The sequence below is a fragment of the Spermophilus citellus genome (assembly GCF_964194105.1).
Source record: "Spermophilus citellus genome assembly, chromosome: 3".
In the NCBI taxonomy this organism is placed as follows: domain Eukaryota; kingdom Metazoa; phylum Chordata; class Mammalia; order Rodentia; family Sciuridae; genus Spermophilus; species Spermophilus citellus.
Window position 1 is genome coordinate 169,679,169 of NC_138184.1, and position 12,938 is coordinate 169,692,106.

Below are 12,938 nucleotides of genomic sequence, written 5' to 3' on the forward strand. Positions count from 1 at the left end.
GATTTCCCTTTTTTTCTCCCTTTCCCTCCCACCTCATGTCTCTGTTTAATGTTAATCTTTTCTTCCTGCTCTTCCTCCCTGTTCTGTTCTTACTTGCTCTCATTATATCAAAGAAGACATTTGGTATTTGTTTTTTAGGGTTTGGCTAGCTTCACTAAGCATAATCTACTCTAGTGCCATCCATTTCCCTGAAAATTCTATGATTTTGTCATTTTTTATTGCTGCATAGTACTCCATGGTGTATAGATGCCACATTTTTTTTTTATCCATTCATCTATTGAAGGGCATCTGGGTTGGTTCCACAGTCTAGCAATTGTGAATTGTGCTGCTATGAACATCGATGTGGCAGTGTCCCTGTAGCATGCTCTTTTAAGGTCTTCAGGGAATAGTCCGAGAAGGGCAATAGCAGGGTCAAATGGTGGTTCCATTCCCAGCTTTCCCAAGAATCTCCAAACTGCTTTCCAAATTGGCCGCACCAATTTGCAGTCCCACCAGCAATGTACAAGTATACCCTTTTCTCCACATCCTCGCCAGCACTTGTTGTTGTTTGACTTCATAGTGGCTGCCAATCTTACTGGAGTGAGATGGTATCTTAGGGTGGTTTTGATTTGCATTTCTCTGACTGCCAGAGATGGAGAGCATTTTTTCATGTACTTGTTGATTGATTGTATATCCTCCTCTGAGAAGTGTCTGTTCAGGTCCTTGGCCCATTTGTTGATTGGGTTATTTGCTATCTTATTGTCTAATTTTTTGAGATCTTTGTATACTCTGGATATTAGGGCTCTATCTGAAGTGTGAGGCGTAAAAATTTGTTCCCAGGATGTAGGCTCCCTATTTACCTCTCTTATTGTTTCTTTTGCTGAGAAAAAACTTTTAAGTTTAATTAAGTCCCATTTGTTGATTCTAGTTGTTAACTCTTGTGCTATGGGTGTCCTATTAAGGAATTTGGAGCCCGACCCCACAATCTGTAGATCGGAGCCAACTTTATCTTCTATCAGACGCAGAGTTTCTGATTTGATATCAAGCTCCTTGATCCATTTTGAGTTAACTTTTGTGCATGGCGAGAGAAAGGGATTCAGTTTCATTTTGTTGCATATGGATTTCCAGTTTTCCCAACACCATTTGTTGAAGATGCTATCCTTCCTCCATTGCATGCTTATAGCCCCTTTATCAAATATAAGATAGTTGTAACTTTGTGGATTAGCCTCTGTATCCTCTATTTTATACCATTGGTCCACCCGCCTGTTTTGGTACCAGTACCATGCTGTTTTTGTCACTATTGCTCTGTAATATAGTTTGAAATCTGGTATCGCTATACCACCTGATTCACACTTTCTGCTTAGAATTGCTTTTGCTATTCTGGGTTTTTTATTTTCCATATGAATTTCATGATTGCTTTATCTATTTCTACAAGAAATGCCTTTGGGATTTTGATTGGCATTGCATTCAATCTATAGAGAACTTTTAGTAATATCGCCATTTTGATGATGTTAGTTCTGCCTATCCATGAACAGGGTATATTTTTCCATCTTCTAAGATCTTCTTCTACTTCTCTCTTTAGGGTTCTGTAGTTTTCATTGTATAAATCTTTCACCTCTTTTGTTAGGTTGATTCCCAAGTATTTTATTTTTTTTGAGGATATTGTGAATGGAGTGTTTTCCCTCATTTCCATTTCAGAACTTTTGTCGCTGATATACAGAAATGCCTTTGATTTATGCGTGTTGATTATATATCCTGCCACTTTGCTGAATTCATTTATTAGTTCTAGTAGTTTCTTTGTAGACCCTTTTGGGTCTTCTAGGTATAGAATCATGTCATCTGCAAACAGTGATAATTTAAGTTCTTCTTTTCCAATTTTTATGCCTTTAATTTCTTTCGTCTGTCTAATTGCTCTGGCCAGTGTTTCGAGAACTATATTGAATAGAAGTGGAGATAGAGGGCATCCCTGTCTTGTTCCGGATTTCAGAGGGAATGCCTTCAACTTTTGTCCATTCAGAATGATGCTAGCCTGAGGCTTAGCATAGATAGCTTTTACAATGTCAAGGTAAGTTCCTGTTATCCCTAGTTTTTCTAATGTTTTGAACATAAAGGCATGCTGTACTTTGTTGAATGCTTTATCTGCATCTATCGAGATGATCATATGGTTCTTGTCTTTAAGTCTATTGATGTGGTGAATAACATTTATTGATTTCCGTATGTTGAACCATCCTTGCATCCCAGGGATGAATCCTACTTGATCATGGTGCACTATTTTTTTGATGTGTTTTTGTATTCAATTCGCCAGAATTTTATTGAGGATTTTTGCATCTAGGTTCATTAGAGATATTGGTCTGTAGTTTTCTTTCTTTGAGGTGTCTTTGTCTGGTTTCGGGATCAGGGTGATGTTGGCCTCATAGAATGAATTTGGAAGAGCTCCCTCTTTTTCTATTTCCTGAAATAACTTGAAAAGTATTGGTATTAATTCTTCTTTAAAGGTTTTGTAAAATTCCGCTGTATACCCATCCGGTCCTGGGCTTTTCTTGGTTGGTAGTCTTTTGATGGCTTCTTCAATTTCATCCATTGATATTGGTCTGTTCAGATTGTGTGTATCCTCCTGACTCAGTCTGGGCAAATCATATGACTTAAGAAATTTATCGATGTCTTCACTATCCTCTATTTTATTGGAATATAGGTTTTCAAAATAATTTCTAATTGTCTTCTTATTTCTGTAGCATCTGTTGTGATATTGCCTTTTTCATCCCGTATGTTAGTAATTTGAGTTCTCTCTCTTCTTCTCTTCGTTAGCATGGCTAAAGGTCTGTTGATCTTATTTATTTTTTCGAAGAACCAACTTTTAGTTTTGTTAGTTTTTTCAATAGTTTCTTTTGTTTCAATTTCATTGATTTCTGCTCTGATTTTAATTATTTCTTGCCTTCTGCTACATTTGCTGTTGTTTTGCTCTTACTTTTCTAGGGCTTTGAGATGAAGTGTGAGCTCATTTATTTGTTGGTTTTTTCTTTTTTTGAGGAATGACCACCAGGCAATGAATTTTCCTCTTAAAACTGCTTTCATTGTGTCCCATAGATTCCGATATGTTGTGTCTGTATTTTCGTTTATCTCTAAGAATTTTTTGATTTCCTCCTTTATGTCTTCTGTAACCCATTGATCATTCAGTAGCATATTGTTCATTTTCCATGTGATGTAGGATTTTTCCTTCCTTCTTTTATCATTGATTTCCAGTTTCATTCCATTGTGATCAGATAAAATGCATGGTATTATCTCCACCCATTTATATTTACTGAGGGTTGCCCTATGGCATAATATATGGTCTATTTTTGAGAAGGATCTATGTGCTGCTGAGAAAAAAGTATATCCATTTGATGACGGTTGATATATTCTATATAGGTCAGTTAAGTCTAGGTTATTGATTGTGGTATTGAGTTCTATAGTTTCTTTATTTAACTTTTGTTTGGAGGATCTGTCCAATGGTGAGAGAGGTTTGTTGAAGTCTCCCATAATCATTGTGTTGTGGTCTATTTGATTCTTGAATTTGAGGAGAATTTGTTTTATGAATGTCGCAGCACCATTATTTGGTGCCTAAATATTGATAATTGTTATGTCTTGTTGGTGAATGGTTCCTTTTAACAGTATATAATGACCTTCTTTATCCCTTTTGATTAACTTAGTCTTGAAGTCAATTTTATTCGATATGAGGATGGCCACCCCTGCTTGCTTGCGAGGACCGTGTGCGTGGTATATTTTTTCCCATCCTTTCACCTTCAGCCTGTGTATGTCTTTTCCAATCAGATGTGTCTCCTGGAGGCAGCATATTGTTGGATTTGTTTTTTTAATCCATGATACCAGCCTATGTCGCTTTATTGGAGAGTTTAAGCCATTAACATTCAGAGTTACTATTGATATCTGGTTTGAACTTCCATCCATGTTTGATTGTTTATCCTTTTTTTAAAAAAAATTTTTGTTTGTTTCTCCATGATTGTCTTTCCCCTCGCCCTCTGTCTTTACTGAGGCACTTCCCACTGATGGTTTTGGTTATTGTTTTTCATTTCTTCTTCTTGTAATGTTTTGCTCAAAATGCTTTGCAATGCTGGTTTTCTGGCTGCAAATTCTTTTAACTTTTGTTTATCATGAAAGATTTTTATTTCGTTTTCATACCTGAAGCTTAATTTTGCTGGATACAGAATTCTTGGTTGGCATCCATTGTCTTTCAGTGTTTGAAATACATTGTTCCATGACCTTCTTGCTTTCAGTGTCTGTGATGAAAAATCCGTGGTTAACCGTATTGGTTTACCCCTAAATGTAATCTGTCTCCTTTCTCTTGTAGCTTTTAATATTTTCTCTTTGTTCTGTATATTGGATATCTTCATAACAATGTGTCTTGGCGTTGGTCTACTGTGATTTTGTGTGCTTGGTGTCCTGTATGCATCTTCAATTTGTATATCTGTTTCCTTTTTTATTTTTGGAAAGTTTTCTGTAATTATTTCATTCAGCAGGCTTCTCATTCCCTTGGTTTGAATCTCTGTACCTTCTTCTATCCCGATGACTCGTAAGTTTGTTTTTTTTATGTTATCCCATAACTCATGGATGTTTTTCTCGTGATTTTTTACCAGCCTTTCTGAGTTGGCTAGACTCTTTTCAAGGTGGTATATTTTGTCTTCATTATCTGACGTTCTGGTTTCTACTTGCTCCACTCTGTTAGTGATACTCTCAATTGAGTTTTTAATTTGGTTTATCTTTTCCTTCATTTCTAGAATTATTGTTTATTTTTTATAATCTCTATCTCCTGATAAAGATGCTTAACTTCTTCTTTTATCTGTTTATGAAATGCATTCTCAATGTGTTCTTTCGCTGCTTGAATTTGCTGTCTTGTATCCTCTTTAAGGTTCCATTCCATCTGTCTTAGGTGTTCCTTGAGTTCTTTATATGACCATTTTTCTGATGACTCTAGGTCCTCCTGAATATTTAGGCTGTCCTGCATTGTTTGTACTCCTTTTCTTCCTTGTTTTTTGAAGCTGCTCATGTTGCTGCTTGTTCTGTTTGACTGCTGAGTTACTGTTTACTCCTATAGATTAATTTGATGCTTGGGAGGAAAGGTATTTGAAGGGAAGGGAAGAAGTCTCTATAGAGAATGAGAGTAGGCAGGTAGATTTCAAGGAAAAAAGGGGGGATAAGAAAAATGAAAAGACTACAGAAGAAAAAGAATAGGAAGTAAAAAAGAAAAAAAATAAAATAATAATAATAATTTAAAAAAATTTAAACTAAAATTAGTATAAAAAAAATTAAAAAAAATATTTTGTAAAAAAAATATTTAAAAATTAATAAAACAACAAGAGAGAAAAAATGAAAGAAAAACCCAAATCAAAAAAAAAGAGAAAAGAAAAAGAGAAAAAAAATTAAAAAAAAAAAAAAACCTAATAAATGCCATCTTAGAGTTTGATTAACTTCTCTTCCAGCAGATGGCGCTGTGCCCACCAGGTCAAGTTTCTCCTGTCAATACGCGGGAACCAATCACTGTGCAGCAGCTCCTCCCAGACTGGGCAAGTCTCCAATCCTGAGTGTCTAGGGGCTCCTCTTGTGTCTAGTCACTTCCCACTTTTTCTCTAGCCAGGCCCCTCTCACCACAATACTGGCTACATGCCAAGTCTGCTGCTCCCGGGAGCCCTGTTTTCATGAACGACTGGGCACACTCTTCCAGTTTGCCATTCCCTCAGACCCTAAGTTTGTAGAGTTTGGGGCTGAGAATCCTCAGCGGATTTTACTTGTCCTCCGGTATCCACTTCCCCGTAGCTGGTGCAAGAGACCTCAGCAGTCAGCCCTGGTGGGAGCGGTAAATCCGCTCCGCGGGTCCCGCACCACCTCTGATTCCCTCGGGCTGGCTGTAGCACTCACGGGAGAGCTGGGAGGGGCCCTTACGGGAGAGCTGGGAGGGACCCTTAAGGTTATCCCGATGTGTGGAGAGGCAAGGCTATGGGATCACACACCTGTTTCCACAAAGTTATCTCCTCCGCAGCAGTTTGATGACGTTGTTTGCCTTGCCGGGCGACCAATTCAACGGGTGGGTCCTTCTCTCCCAAGCCCCGTTTCAAACCTGTGGCCACTACTTATGAAGGCTCGGTAGGCATTTACCTTCGTATGATGAGAAGGGCTGACCAGTTGTTTCAGCCGGATGAATTAATGCCGAGTCATAGCTGTTTGTCTGCGGGAAGCAGGTGACCGGGAGTTTGAATTCAGCGGGTCAGAGCTCAGTGCGTGTTCTCGGATCACTTGGATTTTAAATTGTCACTCATCTTATCAGCTATTTCATATAATTCGGCAGCTCATTCGCGCGGTGAAGAGTCTGCTCTATGGTGCTCCGCGGGAGGCGGCGGCAGCGGCGGCGGCAGCAGCGGCCTTCGGGACCCCCGGGGAGGGGGTGCGGGTTGGGGGAGAGGAGGCGGCGCCTCAGGACCGTGCGGTCCGGGTGCTGGACACGCAGGAGAGCGGGCGGGGTGGGGGAAAGAAATTAAGATCTAAATTTAGAGACTGAGCTTGGGAGGAGAGACAGCTGGGGAGAAAGAAGCGAAGCGGAGAGGCGGAGAGGGGAAGAAGATGGGGCCGATAGAGCCGTGCAGCTGGGGCTGCAGCCTTACTGCTCGCGCTGAAGTCGTGATGGACTCCCTTCACCTTGGCTGGATTAGTGTCGGATTCACTCCACTTAGGCCCCTTTCTTGACACGGTGCTGGGTTTTTGTCGACAGATCTCCTTTAATGATCTTTACCTCCTCTTTTCAGACGCGGCGGCGCGGGGCACAGAGCGGCTTACTCACTTCCCGCCGCCATCTTCCCGTCATGTCACCACAAAATATTCTTGAAAGTTACTAAAACACAATTTTTTTTTTTCCGATTCAAACTTAGCATAAAGCAAATACTCAAGATAGGTATATTTCATCTATCCTTTGTGTCTTTCAAGATCATTAAATACAGTTCTCATCATCTGCATTCTAAGGTCTAGCAGCAAATTTTGAAAATAAATACAGGCAAAGGGAAGGAGAAAAGGAATAAAGGAAAACATGACAAAGAATAGTACAGTTGAACAAGAAAAAAGATATGGAGGAAGAAGTGGATGTGAAAAGAGAAATACAACTGTACTTTTCAGCTATTGTACTAGAGCAATGCACTTATCCCATTATACCTTGAAAAATGCCGGGAGGGAAAGAAAAGAGAGAGAAAAAGAAAGACAGAGGGAATAAAGTAATGAATATATGAAAGTTCCCTGCTAACTGGAGTTCCAGTATCAGAGTAGCTAGCAACCCTGCCAGAATGAGAAGTGAAGGACACTAGACATGGATGTTTACAATGTGCCTTTTATGGGTAACTTTCAGACTTCATGTCTTAACCATGAGGGGTTTCAGACCCCTTTAAGAATCTTGTCCAACTTGTGTCCAGTGCACACTTGAACATTACTCAGACCCCAGAAGTCCTACCTTGTAGTCTTCCTGGTACTCCAGAGAAACCCCATCCTGGCTCTTAAGTAAAATGGGACAAATTGATCATAGTACCACAATCAGAAAGAAATCCTGGGCAGGGTGGTTGCAATGAGTCAGGAAGGATGTCCTCTATTTCTGGTGACACAGCTTTCCAGCTGCCAGTCTACTGGTCCCTACCTAGAAGCATCAGCACAGGAATGGAGTGGTGGAGCAGGAGTGGCAGTGGGGACAGAGAGTTGCAGGGCCTGTGGCTGCCCAGAGCCCACCAGACAGGACCTATGTGCTATAGAAACCCCTAGACCAGCACACTCACACCTACTAATGGGGTGTGAGTGTGCTGGTCTAGGGGTTCTGTTGTACTTCAGGGGTTCTGTTCCTGTTTCTATTGTTCAATAAATCCTACTCTCAAACTCACTAAGCCAGATCTGAGGATTTTATTCTTCAAATTCACAAGGTAAAAAAAAAAAAAAAAAACAGAAAGAAGGAGAAATTGATGGTGAGCTGCTGGGGTTTGCTGTAACCCTGGAGGGCATGGCCCACCATTGAGAGCTGCAACACTTCTCAGCTGCAGAGGGCTGCTACCTTACTCAGAGCCCACCTATCAGGAGGGAATCAGAGTTTCATTTCTGAACTCTGAGTGAGGCAGTGAACGAGAATGAGAGAGGTAATCAGCAGTGTACATAGGAGAATAAGATGAAGACCACTGTAGGTTAGCAAATAAATGTCTTATTTTTATTTTCTTTTATTTTATTTTATTAATGAAGTATCTGAGAAGCAAAGCCCAGGCTATAGGAGAGCCTCTAAATTGTCTGCCTTGGGCTAGGTTTTGAGTCCTTGGAGATTTCTGAATGCTGAGAAAATGAGTAGAAAAAGTAATTCTAAAGTTTAGAGGAAGAGCAATGAATCACAGATTCCATATTTTATCATGTCACCTCAGTTTCAATTTTTCTTCAGGATAAATTCTTAAGGAAGTCAGCCTGTCTTCATATCTTAACATCACGATCTCTATAGTATTTGGTACCATAGAAATAATTTTTTAAAAGTAGCCGACCATTCTCTCTTTGCTTCCTGGTTGTCATAAGCTGAGGAGCTTTCCTATGCCAAGCCCTTTGACATGATGTTCTCCCTCACTTCAGATCCAGAGTGATGAAATCTGCTGACCATTGACTGAACTTTTGAAATCACCAACATTATTGAGCATCAAAGATGTAGCCTCCATAAGAGCAGGAGTGTGTTTATTATACCACAAATTTGTTATCTGTGGGACTGGGACACTGTCAGACATAATAGAATATTAAAAAAATTATTATATGGGTGGACCAAAAAAAGACAATGACACTTCTATATCTCAAGCACAACTTGGATCATGAGTGCGCCTTACCAGTGAAAAGTTCCCCTGCCAAAGAGTAATGCTCAAGGAAAACAAACATGCCTTTGAGAACAAAGAGATGGTGTTTAATTATTCAGATTGTCTTTGATCCACTCCAAAACTTTAGAACAAGTTACTGAGGGAGTTGTAGTATAACAATGAGTGCATTAACTCAAGGCCCAGGTTGCTGGCCAATCCACTGGAAACCAAGAGTTTGGGAATACAAGGTCAGGTCACTCACTAAGGAAACTTGGAGAAATTAAGGGAGTGTCCAAAGCAAGGGGAGAAAATAATGTCATAAAATATGAAGACAGAACACAAGTACATGAGAACATACACTAGACAATTTATGATATCCTAAATCAGAGAGACATTTGGGACAATAAAAAATTAAATTCAACCTACATTTTCAATCTGTGTATTAAGATATTTCAAAATCATGTGTGTAACACTATGTACTTTACCCTAGAGTAGCTAATGAAATGTGGGCTATCAATACAAAAAAATTGGACAAAGAAAGTAGCAGATAGAAAAAAACGGCATACTGTATCATTGTACACTGTCTATGTAATTTACTTTTGTTGCTTCTGAATTAGGAGTCCATTTAACTAGAGAAATGACATATATTGTATTTAACGCTTTAAAAATTGCTTAAGACATATAAAAATACCTTTAAAGCATGGCTGTATAACCTAAAACCAAACAGCAATACTGTTACTCAGTATCTTCCGGCAAAGATTAATGATTCAAGATCGAAAGATCCACTTTCTGGCTAGGTAGCAAAAAACAGTCACTTAAGCTGTGTTTTCAATTTGTACAATAGAGATTAAAGTATCCTCTTTCTAGTGCTATAATGATTCAAGGATGTAGTTCTTGAAAAGTACATAATATTCTACTATACTACTTGGCATGTATTCAAAAAAGTATTGCTATTACTGATATCACCAATGTAAAACAGCTGAAGCAAATTATTTAAAATACCCATAGGTGTCTAGAAGTATGCCACTCCTACACATCTTTGTATTGAATTTTTATTATTCCAATTGTTAAAAACTCATTCGGCCCAGCTATCCCTCTTCTCGGTCTATACCCAAAGGGCTTAAAAACAGCATGATACAGGGACACAGCCACATCAATGTTTATAGCAGTACAATTCAAAATAGCTAAACTGTGGAACCAACCTAGATGCTTTTCAATAGAAGAATGAATAAAAAAAATGTGGCATATATACACAATGGAATATTACTCAGCAATAAAAGAGAATAAACTCATGGCATTTGCAGGTAAATGGATGGAGTTAGAGAAGATAATGCTAGGTGACATCATCCAATCCCCAAAAAAACAAATGCTGAATTTTTTCTTTGATATAAGGAAGCTGATTCATAGTGGGATATGGAGAGAGAGCATGGGAGGAATAGAGGAACTTTAGATAGGTCAGAGGGGTGGGAGGGGAAGGGAAGGGGCATGGGGTAATTAATGATGGTAGAATGTGATGATCATTATTATCCAAAGTACATGTATGAGGACATGAATTGGTGTGAGTATACTATGTATACCACCAGAGATATGAAAAATTGAGCTCCATATATATAATAAGTATTATAATGCATTCTGCTGTCATATAAAAATAAATAAATAAATAAAACTCATTTGGTTCAAAACCGCACCTGCATACAAGTCGGATGAGGTAGAATGAAATTATATATTATTTGTAAAACTTTAAAATAAAATATAGTTTATATGTGGTTTATGGATTTTGAAAGGACAGTCTAAATTTAGGCTGGCTATTAGTGGTCTGAATGAGCATTTGTGGATAGAGATCTCAATAATTCTACTCCAGAAAAGTTAAATACAGCTAGTACTCTAAGGATTCTCTGTGGGAAACCCTCTCTGCCCCCTCACTTAATATTTGTGGTTTCTTTGTCTCCTAAAACATAACCTGTAGATAGAAATATTGTACTCTGTATTTATTGGAAGTCATTGTTGAAAATAAAGTTAACACACAAGATTATCTTTAAAAAAAATGAGGGTCTCTAGAGTTTGCACGTGGGAAGTACTATGTGTTGGAAATTTGGTCCCCAGTGTGGTTATATGGGCGGTGGTGGACAGTTTACTCCTAGAGCCTCCTGAGAGGTTCCTGGGGCCACTGCCCTTGGAAGCAGTTAATGTACTTCTGTGGAATTCCAATTAGTTCCTGTGACAGTTTATTATAAAAGAACAACATTGCTGCCTCTCCAGTCTCACTGTTTTCCTGTCTCACCTTGTGGTATTTTGCGCTCACACATGTTCCTGCTGAGATGCCATCTGTCTTTAGGCCTTCATCAGAGGCTCACCTGAGCGACCTGTCCAGTTTTGGCCTTTCGGCCTCCAAATCTAGGAGCTAAATAAACCTTATGCTTTTGTTACATTACCCAGAGTTTGATATTTTGTCATAGCAGTGGAAAACTGACTAACACAAGGACTTTCACTCCAGAATAAAATACAATTTTATAATTTGATGTCTTTTGAACTGCTCAATACAAAGCCCAGTTAAGATGTCATTAACAGAGTCCTTCTATTTAATTTCGTCAATTATCTGTCTTCTAGAATAAAGAATATGGATGCAAAGTAATTGTAAATGAAGTGATATTTGCATGACTATTTAACCACTAACTATTCATACTATTGCCTTAGTCTAATGCCAACTAACCAAAACTTAGTTCAATACATTAAATGAAAATATAGTTCAAATCTTCTGTGTATGACTTGCCAAATGACTGTTATATTACAAATCCATGATAGTACAGTTTATTAAAAAAAAAAAATGCTGAGATCCACAAAAGTGTAAGACGTTGAAGAGCATTATTCTAAGAATTGCATTGTGATGCTTCCTTCCCCAATTACCAGAAATATCTAGGGAAAACATCATGAGGTTATTTAAGAAAGTTCTCAAAAGTCAATTTAAATTTTTAGTTTGGATATTATAGCTTGCTATGCATTACCAAAGAATCATATTGAGGTGTTTCTGAGTGAGGTAAAGCTTCACTGGCAATCATAGTACAATGAAAACAATAACACTCTTTAATCAGTGATAGCCATATATTACATATGTTGAAGGGAAGAAAAAAAAACAAGCTAAACCTGGTATTTATATAAATTAAGTTTGAATACTGTAAAGTAAGAAAAAAAAAACTCCAGTGGAAAAGGAACAGTGTCTTTAATTCTAAAGTCTCCACTTAATCTCCAGTTTTGTCAGATTTAAACTTCTACTTTCTCAACTGCCTTAGGTCTTCTGACTTGCAAATATGTTCTATTACTCTTAAGTTCTATTACTTTTAAGATGGAATGATCTTTCCAATTTTAAACTGCTGAGTAATCGATTTTATTCCACTGAGAAGAAGTGGAAATTGAAGCCACACATCACTTTCCCCCCTGCCCAGAAAGGCTTTCGTAATAGAATACTTTAGGTTTCTTAATTTACTATTGATTTAAAACATCTCCTATGTATTATTCTTCAATAATCCAGTTTAGGTAGTCAAAACTGTTGAATTAAATATAATTTTCATAAAAGTATTTTCACCTTAAACTTTAATTTATGACTAGGATATTTTTATATTTAAAATTTCATGATTAATTCTTGTTCTAACACATGAAGGAATTTTAAAAATTATAAAAAGTATTATTAACAATATTTATCAAAAACAAATAAAAGGAAAACAATAAATGTTACATTTGCTATTAGTTTGGAATGTCCTCTAGGTAGAATGGGAATCATTGTATCATAATTTTACCCCTGCATCTGTAACTAATTTATTTCATTTGTTGTAATTTTGTGTTATTAAAATCACATCTTGTCATCAGTTCCCATTTGTGACCTCTAATTTTGCTCTTGCAATGGCCACAGGCTGTAGCAAAATCTTAAATCACCATACCACAACTATGGTCTATTGGTCACAAAAGAAATTATTCATGAGACCAGAGATAAGTTAAAGCAAAGTCACTGTCTATCTTACTAAAACAATTTTCAAAGTCAGATGTATAACTATATTCATGATGGACAATACATTATTGACATTGTTATATATGCTTTAGATTCATAGCCTTTAGAACATATTTATAAAGTACAAA